The sequence below is a fragment of the Oncorhynchus keta genome, chromosome 15 (assembly GCF_023373465.1).
Source record: "Oncorhynchus keta strain PuntledgeMale-10-30-2019 chromosome 15, Oket_V2, whole genome shotgun sequence".
Taxonomy (NCBI): Eukaryota; Metazoa; Chordata; class Actinopteri; order Salmoniformes; family Salmonidae; genus Oncorhynchus; species Oncorhynchus keta.
In genome coordinates, this window is record NC_068435.1 from 35,141,921 (window position 1) to 35,151,277 (window position 9,357).

Sequence of the window (9,357 nt, forward strand, 5' to 3'; positions counted from 1 at the left end):
TACAGCGAGAGAATTCAGAACATGGGCCATTCTTACAGTATTCTCCCTATACACCAAGTCAGAACTGTAGGATAAATAAAGGGGTCAAATAAGCAGACAATGAAAGCTATTACAATATTGGATGATCATATTATAGGCTACATGTGCACCATCAAGTCAGAACAGTAGGCTAAGTTATGAGTGTGAAAGGGAACAAATATTTAGGATGAGACACATGGGCACAACAACTTACTACACAACATACACTTAGTATTACTTTCTTAGCTACAGTATACATATCTCCCTGGAATATTACATAATTTATGGAACAGCATACAATACATTTTTGGACAATGGTGCTGTGCTCACTTGAATAGGAAGGTGGCACGGCGATCCTTCATGTGGGCAAATTTTGTCATGAAACTTTGTCATCAAAGTCTGGCATTCTCTGGATTTATGGTGCTTTCAAGAGAACTGGGAACTGGGAACTCGAATTATGACGTCAGTGATCTTCAGGTCAGAGCTGTAGAAAGAGGCGCGACTTTGAATTCCGAGTTGGATGACCGTTCAAAACGTATTTTCCCAGTTGTCTTGAAGTCACTGAAGTCTAAGGTTTCCCAGTTACGAGTTTCTAGTTGTTTTGAACGCAGCAGAAGTCATTCTGGATTGACAGCATGGCCAATATTAAACCTTTTATGGCCCAATTAAGCTTGGAAAAGAGACCCTTAAACCCAGACTTTGGACCAAACATCCACTCCATGGAATAGCAGGCTAGTGATTGCTTTGCAATGCTTGCAGTTAGCCATGGATTCCTTCCAAACCACTCATTGTTCAATTTGCGATTTCCAACTTATTTTGTAATGTTTATGTCCAATGGCCGATGAGCACCGATATGTTTTAGATCATTTCTCTTCATATGATGGAAAAGGATTTGGCAGTAGATTGTCGACTTGATTCATGATTATGACTGCTTTCTTGCTTGCAAAAATGTTGAAAGTATGATGTTGATATGATCAGTCCAGTCAAAGCTACAGTAGATATAACGTGATTTAACATTTTATCTGTATCCAATGACCTTGAGCCTTCTTGGATGGGCACTTCTAATGTAACTCTATGGCAGCACCCAAGAGGCTTGAATTTTCGAGCTCTACCCGTAGGTTTTGCAGTTATGATGTAGTTCTGTGTCCCCATGGGTAACGGAACAGTGAGCCAATCACGGTGCAACTAGAGAACATTAGCAACCCCTACGCTCCATATTTTCTGCTGGCTGCCCCACCAGCACAGAAATCAAATCAAATGTTATTTGTCACATGCACATGTTTAGCAGATGTTATTGCAGGTATAGCGAAATGCTTGTGTTCCTAGCTCCAACAGTACAGTAATGTCTAACAATTCACAACAATACACACAAATCTAAAAGTAAAATAATGGAATTAAGAAATATATAAATATTAGGACAAGCAATGTCGGAGTGGCATTGACTAAAACACAGTAGAATAGAATACAGTATATACAATTAGTAAAGCAGTATGTAAACATTATTAAAGTGACCAGTGATTCCATGTCTAAGATGCAGGGTTGAGTAACCGGGTGGTAACCGGGTGGTAGCCGGCTAGTGATGGCTATTTAACAGTGGGCTTTGAGATACAAGTTGTTTTTCAGTCTCTCCGTCCAAGATTTGGTACTTCTGTACTGACCTCTCCTGGATTATAGCGGGGTGAACAGGCCGTGGCTCGGGTGGTTGATGTCCTTCATGATCTTTTTGGCCTAACTGTGACATCGGGCGCTATAGGTGTCTTGGAGGGCAGGCAGTGTGTGCCCGGTGATTGCGTTGGGCAGACCGCACCACCTTCTGGAGAGCCCTGCGTTTGTGGGCGGTGCGGTTGTCGTACCAGGTGGTGATACAGCCCGACAAGATACTCTTGATTGTGCATCTGTAAAAGTTTGTGAGGGTCTTAGGGGCCAAGCCAAATTTCTTCAGCCTTCTGAGGTTGAAGAGGCGCTGTTGCGCCTTCTTCTCCACACGGTCTGTGTGGGTGGACCATTTCAGATCATTAGTGATGTGTATGCCGAGGAACTTGAAGCTTTCCAACATTTCCACTGCGGTCCCGTCGGTGTTGATAGGGGAGAGCTCCCTCTGCTTTCTCCTGAAGTCCACGATCAGCTCCTTCGTTTTGTTGATGTTGAGGGAAAGGTTATTTTCCTGGCACCACTCTGCCAGGGCCCTCACTTCCTCCCTTCCTCTCTCGTCATTGTTGGTAATCAGGCCTACTATGGTTGTGTCATCTGAACTTGATGATTGAGTTGGAGGCGTGTGGGGCCACGCAGTCATGGGTGAACAGGAAGTACATGAGGTGGCTGAGTATGCACCCTTGTGGGGCCCCTGTGTTGAGGATCAGTGAAGTGGAAGTGTTGTTTCCTATCTTCACCACCTGTGGGCAACCTGTCAGGAACTCCAGGACCCAGTTGCACAGGGCAGGGTTCAGACTCAGGGCCCCGAGCTTGATGATGAGCTTGGAGGGTACTATGGTGTTTAAGGCTGAGCTATAGTCAATGAACGGTATTCTTACATACAGTTGAAGTCGGAGGTTTACATACACCTCAGCCAAATACATTTAAACTCAGTTTTTTACCATTCCTGACATTTAATCAGAGTAAAAATGCCCTGTTTTAGGTCAGTTAGGATCACCACTTTATTTTAAGAATGTGAAACGTCAGAATAATAGCAGAGAGAATGATTTATTTCAGCTTTTATTTCTTTCATCACATTCCCAGTGGGTCAGAAGTTTACATACACTCAATTCCTATTTGGTAGCATTGCCGTTAAATTGTTTAACTTGGGTCAAACATTTTGGGTAGCCTTCCACAAGCTTCCCACAATAAGTTAGGTGAATTTTGGCCCATTCCTCCTGACAGAGCTGGTGTAACTGAGTCGGGTTTGTAGTCCTCCTTGCTCACACACACCTTTTCACTTTTTCAGTTCTGCTTTGTGATGGCCACTCCAATATCTTAACTTTGTTGTCCTTAAGCCATTTTGTCACAACTTTGGAAGTATGCTTGGGGTCATTGTCCTTTTGGAAGACCCATTTGTGACCAAGCTTTAACTTCCTGACTGATATCTGGAGATGTTGCTTCAATATATCCACATAATTTCCCTGCCTCATGATGCCATCTATTTTGTGAAGTGCACCATTCCCTCCTGCAGCAAAGCACTCCCATAACATGATGCTGCCAACCCCGTGCTTCACGGTTGGAATGGTGTTCTTCGGCTTGCAAGATTCCCCCTTTTTCCTCCAAACATAACAATGGTCATTATGGTCAAACAGTTCTATTTTTGTTTCATCAGACCAGAAGACATTTCTCCAAAATGTACGATCTTTGTCCCCATGTGCAGTTGCAAACCGTAGTCTGGCTTTTTTATGGCAGTTTTGGAGCAGTGGCTTCTTCCTTGCTGAGCGGCCATTCAGGTTATGTCGATATAGGACACGTTTTACTGTGGATATAAATACTTTTGTACCTGTTTCCTCCAGCATCTTCACAAGGTCCTTTGCTGTTGTTCAGGGATTGTAGTCTGGCTTTTTTATGGCAGTTTTGGAGCAGTGGCTTCTTCCTTGCTGAGCGGCCATTCAGGTTATGTCGATATAGGACACGTTTTACTGTGGATATAGATACTTTTGTACCTGTTTCCTCCAGCATATTCACAAGGTCATTTGCTGTTGTTCTGGGATTGATTTGCACTTTTCGCACCAAAGTATGTTCATCTCTAGGATACAGAAAGTGTGTCCTTCCTGAGTGGTATGATGGCTGCTTGTTCCCATGGTGTTTATTCTTGCGTACTATTGTTTGTACAGATGAATGTGGTACCTTCAGGCATTTGGAAATTGCTCCCAAGGATGAACCAGACTTGTGGAGGTCTACAATTTCTTTCTGAGGTCCTGGCTGATTTCTTTTGATTTTCCCATCATGTCAAGGAAAGAGGCACTGAGCTTGAAGGTAGGCCTTGAAATACATCCACAGGTACACCTCCAATTGACTCAAATGATGTCAATTAGCCTATCAGAAGCTTCTAAAGCCATTACATCATTTTCTGGAATTTTCCAAGCTGTTTAAAGGCACAGTCAATTTAGTGTATGTTAACTTCTGACCCACTGGAATTGTGATACAGTGAATTATAAGTGAAATAATCTGTCTGTAAACAATTGTTGGAAAAATGACTTGTGTCAGTTCAATGGCGATTGCATCGTCTATGGATCTATTGGGGCGGTAAGTATTTTGAAGTGGGTCAAGGATGTCAGGTAAGGTAGAGGTGATATGATCCTTAACTAGCCTCTCAAAGCACTTCATGACAACAGAAGTGAGTGCTATTGGTTGATAGTCATTTAGTTCAGTTACCTTTGATTTCTTGGGTACAGGAACAATGGTGGACATCTTTAAGCAAGTGGGGACAGCAGACTGGGATAGGGAGAGATTGAATATGTCCGTAACCACTCCAGCAAGCTGGTCTGTACATGCTCTGAGGACACAGTTAGGGATGCCGTCTGGGCCGGTGGCTTTGTGACACGCTTAAATGTCTTACTCATGTCAGCAACGAGAAGGAGAGCCCACAGTTCTTGCGGACTGTGTTGATGGCACTGTGTTATCCTCAAAGCGGGCAAAGAAGGTGTTTAGGCTGTAACATATACGCAGGGAAGCAGATGCAGAAGGGGAGTTTAATAATAATAATAATAATAATAATAATAATAATGACGAAAACACAAAATAGGAGCCATGTACTGAACAATACTGCCTAATGACTGAGGCTACAGAGGGCTATATGGAGGGAGTGTAATCAGGGTGGTGATGAAGGCCAGGTGTGGTTAACGATCGGGAGCAGGCGGTTAGTAGATGGCAACTTCGAGCTCTGGAGGGAGGGAGCAGGTGGAGGCTTGACATAGGCCTACTTTACTTGCTTAAAAAGGTTGGAAACCTGGTTAGTGAAAGATAAAATAACTTGATAAACTACCTCTGAAAGATAACGCAATCACTCAAAAGACAGCAGAGAGATAAGCTCATTAATTAAAGTTGTTCAGATATTAAATTCGGTCTTGGGGTGAGACGTTAAACCGATGTCCTAGACATTTTATCTGTCTCATCTATATTTTTTAAGTCACTCTAACAAAAGAGTTGATCTAATATTAAGTCATAATCTAAGTAAGTTAGATTTATAAACGTTTCATATATATACCATTAGGGGAGCCGAAAGATTATATAATCCATTTTGAATAAAGCAGTCAAATTTAAGGTGAGTGTGTTTTGGGGAAACTGCCCCACTCCAATGCAAATCAATGGTATCTAAAAGCATTTTCCAAATCATGTCCAAATCATCTACAATTATTAACTTAATTGAGTTAAACAGTCATTTTTATGACACTTTAGGATTATTTGGACATGATTTGGCACGAAAATTAGAAGAGGCACCTTACATCAAAACCTCATAGTGAAGATATTAATAGTGAGATGTGCAATGATTTAATTCATTAAAATGAGTCAGAGTAAATAAGTATTTTATCCATTAATAATCTGTCCTGTTTGTTGGATTGTCCACATTGTTCAAGGGATGTAGGCCTAACCACCATGGTGCTTTTCACACAATCAGCTCTTTCTGCAGAATCTTTACATGGATGTGTCAAATTGTATGTCCTCCCCCTGTGACCACACCACCAACCCCTCAGAGTGTCTTGTAGCTGATCAGTGGTTACATCACCTCTAGAACCTTCAATCAATTCCAATAAAAAAAAATGGTCTGGGTTCTAAACTAGAAACCTCCCAAACACAAAAGGACTGTGATCTGAGTTCATATTTCGCAGAATGTATTTTTTGGGGTGCTCTTAGTTGCTTATGTGTTTTTGACATCAAACATTTGGTGCTACGTGGACTTAGTGCTCGGCATCCTGAGACAGTAAAATGAACCTGCCATGCGAAAACTGCAAAGGATTATTACAGAGAGAAACTAGACAAAAACAAATCCCCCAAATGAAAAAGAGAGGATGGATTCTTAAAGGAGCACCGATCAATGTTCCACTTGCTGATGACATCAGGGGGGGGTATGTCACACTCTCTGCCAATGCAATTGAGCGGTGGCGAGGAGCTTAGTGGCAAATTAGATGGAAGATTGTCAACATGCCAGGGAAACACAGGGACACCGATCGATCAGGCCAGCCTGGGAATAACTAATTACCCTGGCTACAAGAGGTTCTGAGGTGCTGTTGGAGCCACAGAGAAACCAGATCACATCCTAGCAATCTCCTACTCCACTTGCTTTCACTCGCTCTTAATATTTCTTACTCCTTTCATTAGGCATAGGCCTACATGTGTTACGTAAAATACAGACTCTGGCATGTTGAAATGTGATGGCAGAGGTTTATGGATGAGTATGAGAGTGTAGGTGAAAACGGTGCCGAGGGAGAGGTGAGAAAAGAGGTGGGGTTTGGGGATTGAACAGAGGTCGGTGGGAAAGAAGAGAGAGAGAGAGAGAGAGGGATGAGGAAAGAGAGAAGACAGAAAAACAATAAGATGCAAAAGAAATTATTGAAGTGTGTGATGGAAAAGGAGTGGTGTAGAAAACAGAAGGGGATAATAGAAGCCTATAATAGTTTGCTACAGGGAGCTAGACAAGTGGCAAATCAGACAATTATAGGAAAACCACACAGAAGTAAGTTGCCTTCCCCTCTTCTTCACTCTTCAAGTCTGTAATTACATTCAAACCCAACTACTGAGCATTAAATCAGGCTCAGCTCAGTTCAGCAATTGCTCCACCACACCCTCTGATTTCAACATGAGTGGTGGCTGCATTTGGGTTGGGTACGAGCTCTGAAAGTAGCCACGCTTAGCAAACTACACTATCATCCATCACATGCGACCTTGAAGATGCATGGAAGAGAACTGTAGTAGTAGAGAGGCAGGGAAACAGAATCATTAATATGAGAATTGCAAGTTAGGCTTTTGTTCAAGAGCCGGCAAAATGGTGCAGCCTGATGTTGACTGTCCCTCTGCTGACCCCGTTTTATGGTGACTTTGACCTCCACAAATATTTTGTTTAGGGGGTAGATCAGCTTTTATATTGCAGATAGATTGTAGCTTCCATCAATGTAATCGTCTGCATCCCTTCCAATCCCCCATATATTTTTTTGCAGGTATATTTACATACAGCACCAGTCCAAAGTTTGGACACACCTACTAATTCAAGGGTTTTTGTTGATTTTTACTCTTTCTACATTGTAGAACAATAGTGAAGATATCAAAACTATGAAGTAAAACATATGGAATCATGTAGTAACCAAAATAGTGTTAAAAGAAATCCAAATATATTTTAGATTCTTCAAAGTAGCCACCCTTTGCCTTGATGACAGCTTTGTAACACTCTTGGCATTCTCTCAACCAGCTTCACCTAGAATGCTTTTCCAACAGTCTTGACATATGCACATATACTCAGCACTTGTTGGCTGCTTTTCCTTCACTCTGCATTCCAACTTATACCAAACCATCTCAATTGGGTTGAGGTAGGGTGATTGAGGAGGCCAGGTCATCTGATGCAGCACTCCATCACTCTCCTTCTTGGTCAAATAGCCCTTACACAGCCTGGAGGTGTGTTGGGTCATTGTCCTATTGAAAAACAAATGATAGTCCCAATAAGCACAAACCAGATTGGATGGCGTATCGCTGCAGAATGTTGTGGTATCCATGCTTGTTTTTGCTAAAAGTATTAGTATATTATTGATCGATTGTCTATGACTTTTCAGATCACCCAGTAGTGCTATCTGCAGGGTTAGCTCCAGGTAAATATTTCAATTCCTCAACCATTCCTGGATCTGTGACCAAAAACAAGCTAGATATGGACCAAATCAAATGATCTTAATGACTATGTCTCTTCGCAGCAAAATCTGCAGAGCTTGGAAGGTTGTACCCTCCATGTCAATAACATTCTGTTGGTTGCATTTAAATTGAAAAATTCTACGTTTTGAATCCGCCGCCGTTTTGCGTATCAGTTCATAAACCATGTGCCACGGAATCGCTACGTCAAAAATCTCTTCCCAACTATTTTGCAATCTATATAGCACAGCTGTCAATGTTTTGGTCCTTTAATGAAACTGGTATTCTTTTTTATTTATGACAGTTATGGTCTTTAATGCAGGGCCGACGGACAAGTTCCTTACTTTTTCCCCCTTCCACTTTCCTCTTCCATTTTTTGCTGTAATTTTGCAAGTAGTTGTTTGTAATTTTGGATGAGCAGACATTTCCATGTGTTTCTGTTAGCCGCATGTCACATTATCCAACGAGTCCTATTTATGATATAATTTACGAAGATTATACATTCTTTTTAAAACATTCTTTTAAAAAATAACGTTTTTTTTAATCAATTAGTATATTTGAGTTTAACCACAATATTGGTTGTATTATTTTTCTGTATTTTCTGGTGGATTCAATGGAAATTGCAAATATACAGGTTGCCTTTTGTCGTCCTACTCTGACCAAGGTCAGATCAAACGAGTTGATGGTGACTGTGTAAAACAAGTTCACCCAATGCAATTAGTGAGGACAGGGACGTGTGGCTGACTGGACGGATCTAGCCGTGAGGGGGGATTGTAAAGAGCTACAGAAAGACGAAGAGGTGGTTAATTACGAAAGGGGCTCTGCTTTGTCAGGGATAATGAATGTTGGCAGCCACTGTAGAGGACAGGAGAGAGAAAGCGCTTTACAGACTAAAAGCTATCCCCTTCCCTCGAGAAATAAAGTATATGTCCAACAATATCTTGATCATTGTAGATTATAGCTATAAGATGGAAGTGGGGGTTATACAAAGCACGGCTGTCAATGTTTTTGGTCCTTAAATGAAACTGGTGTACTTTTCTATTTATGACAGTTGTGGTCTTTAATGCCGACTGACAAGTTCAATAAATACATTCACGTGACATCATTAGAGATAATATTAACAGGAACTGATCTCTCAATAAAGCCTGTGAAAGCAGGCCAGCCCTCAAGGAGAGCTCAATCTCAGGGGACAACCTCTCCCAGCGTGTGTGTGTGTGTGTGCGCGCAGTAGGCTCCTGACTCACTCCCCATGATAACTGCCATGAGCTGTTGTTCTTCTTCATAATTCTACAAATCCTTGACCGCATTTCTTTTCATTTTCATTCTCCTGCTGTTCAAAAACTGGTCTCTGATTCTTCTCCCTGCGGTCTCCTCTTTGTCCCGTTTTTTCCCATGAATTTGGTCTAAAGAATGTGAAGGTACGCTACTCAATTGAAAGTCAAGGACATTCTTTGTAGTAGATGTATGGGTTGTGACAAGTGTGCCCTCTTGTGGAAGTCTAGCACTATGACGGCAAGTTCCACACAAAAA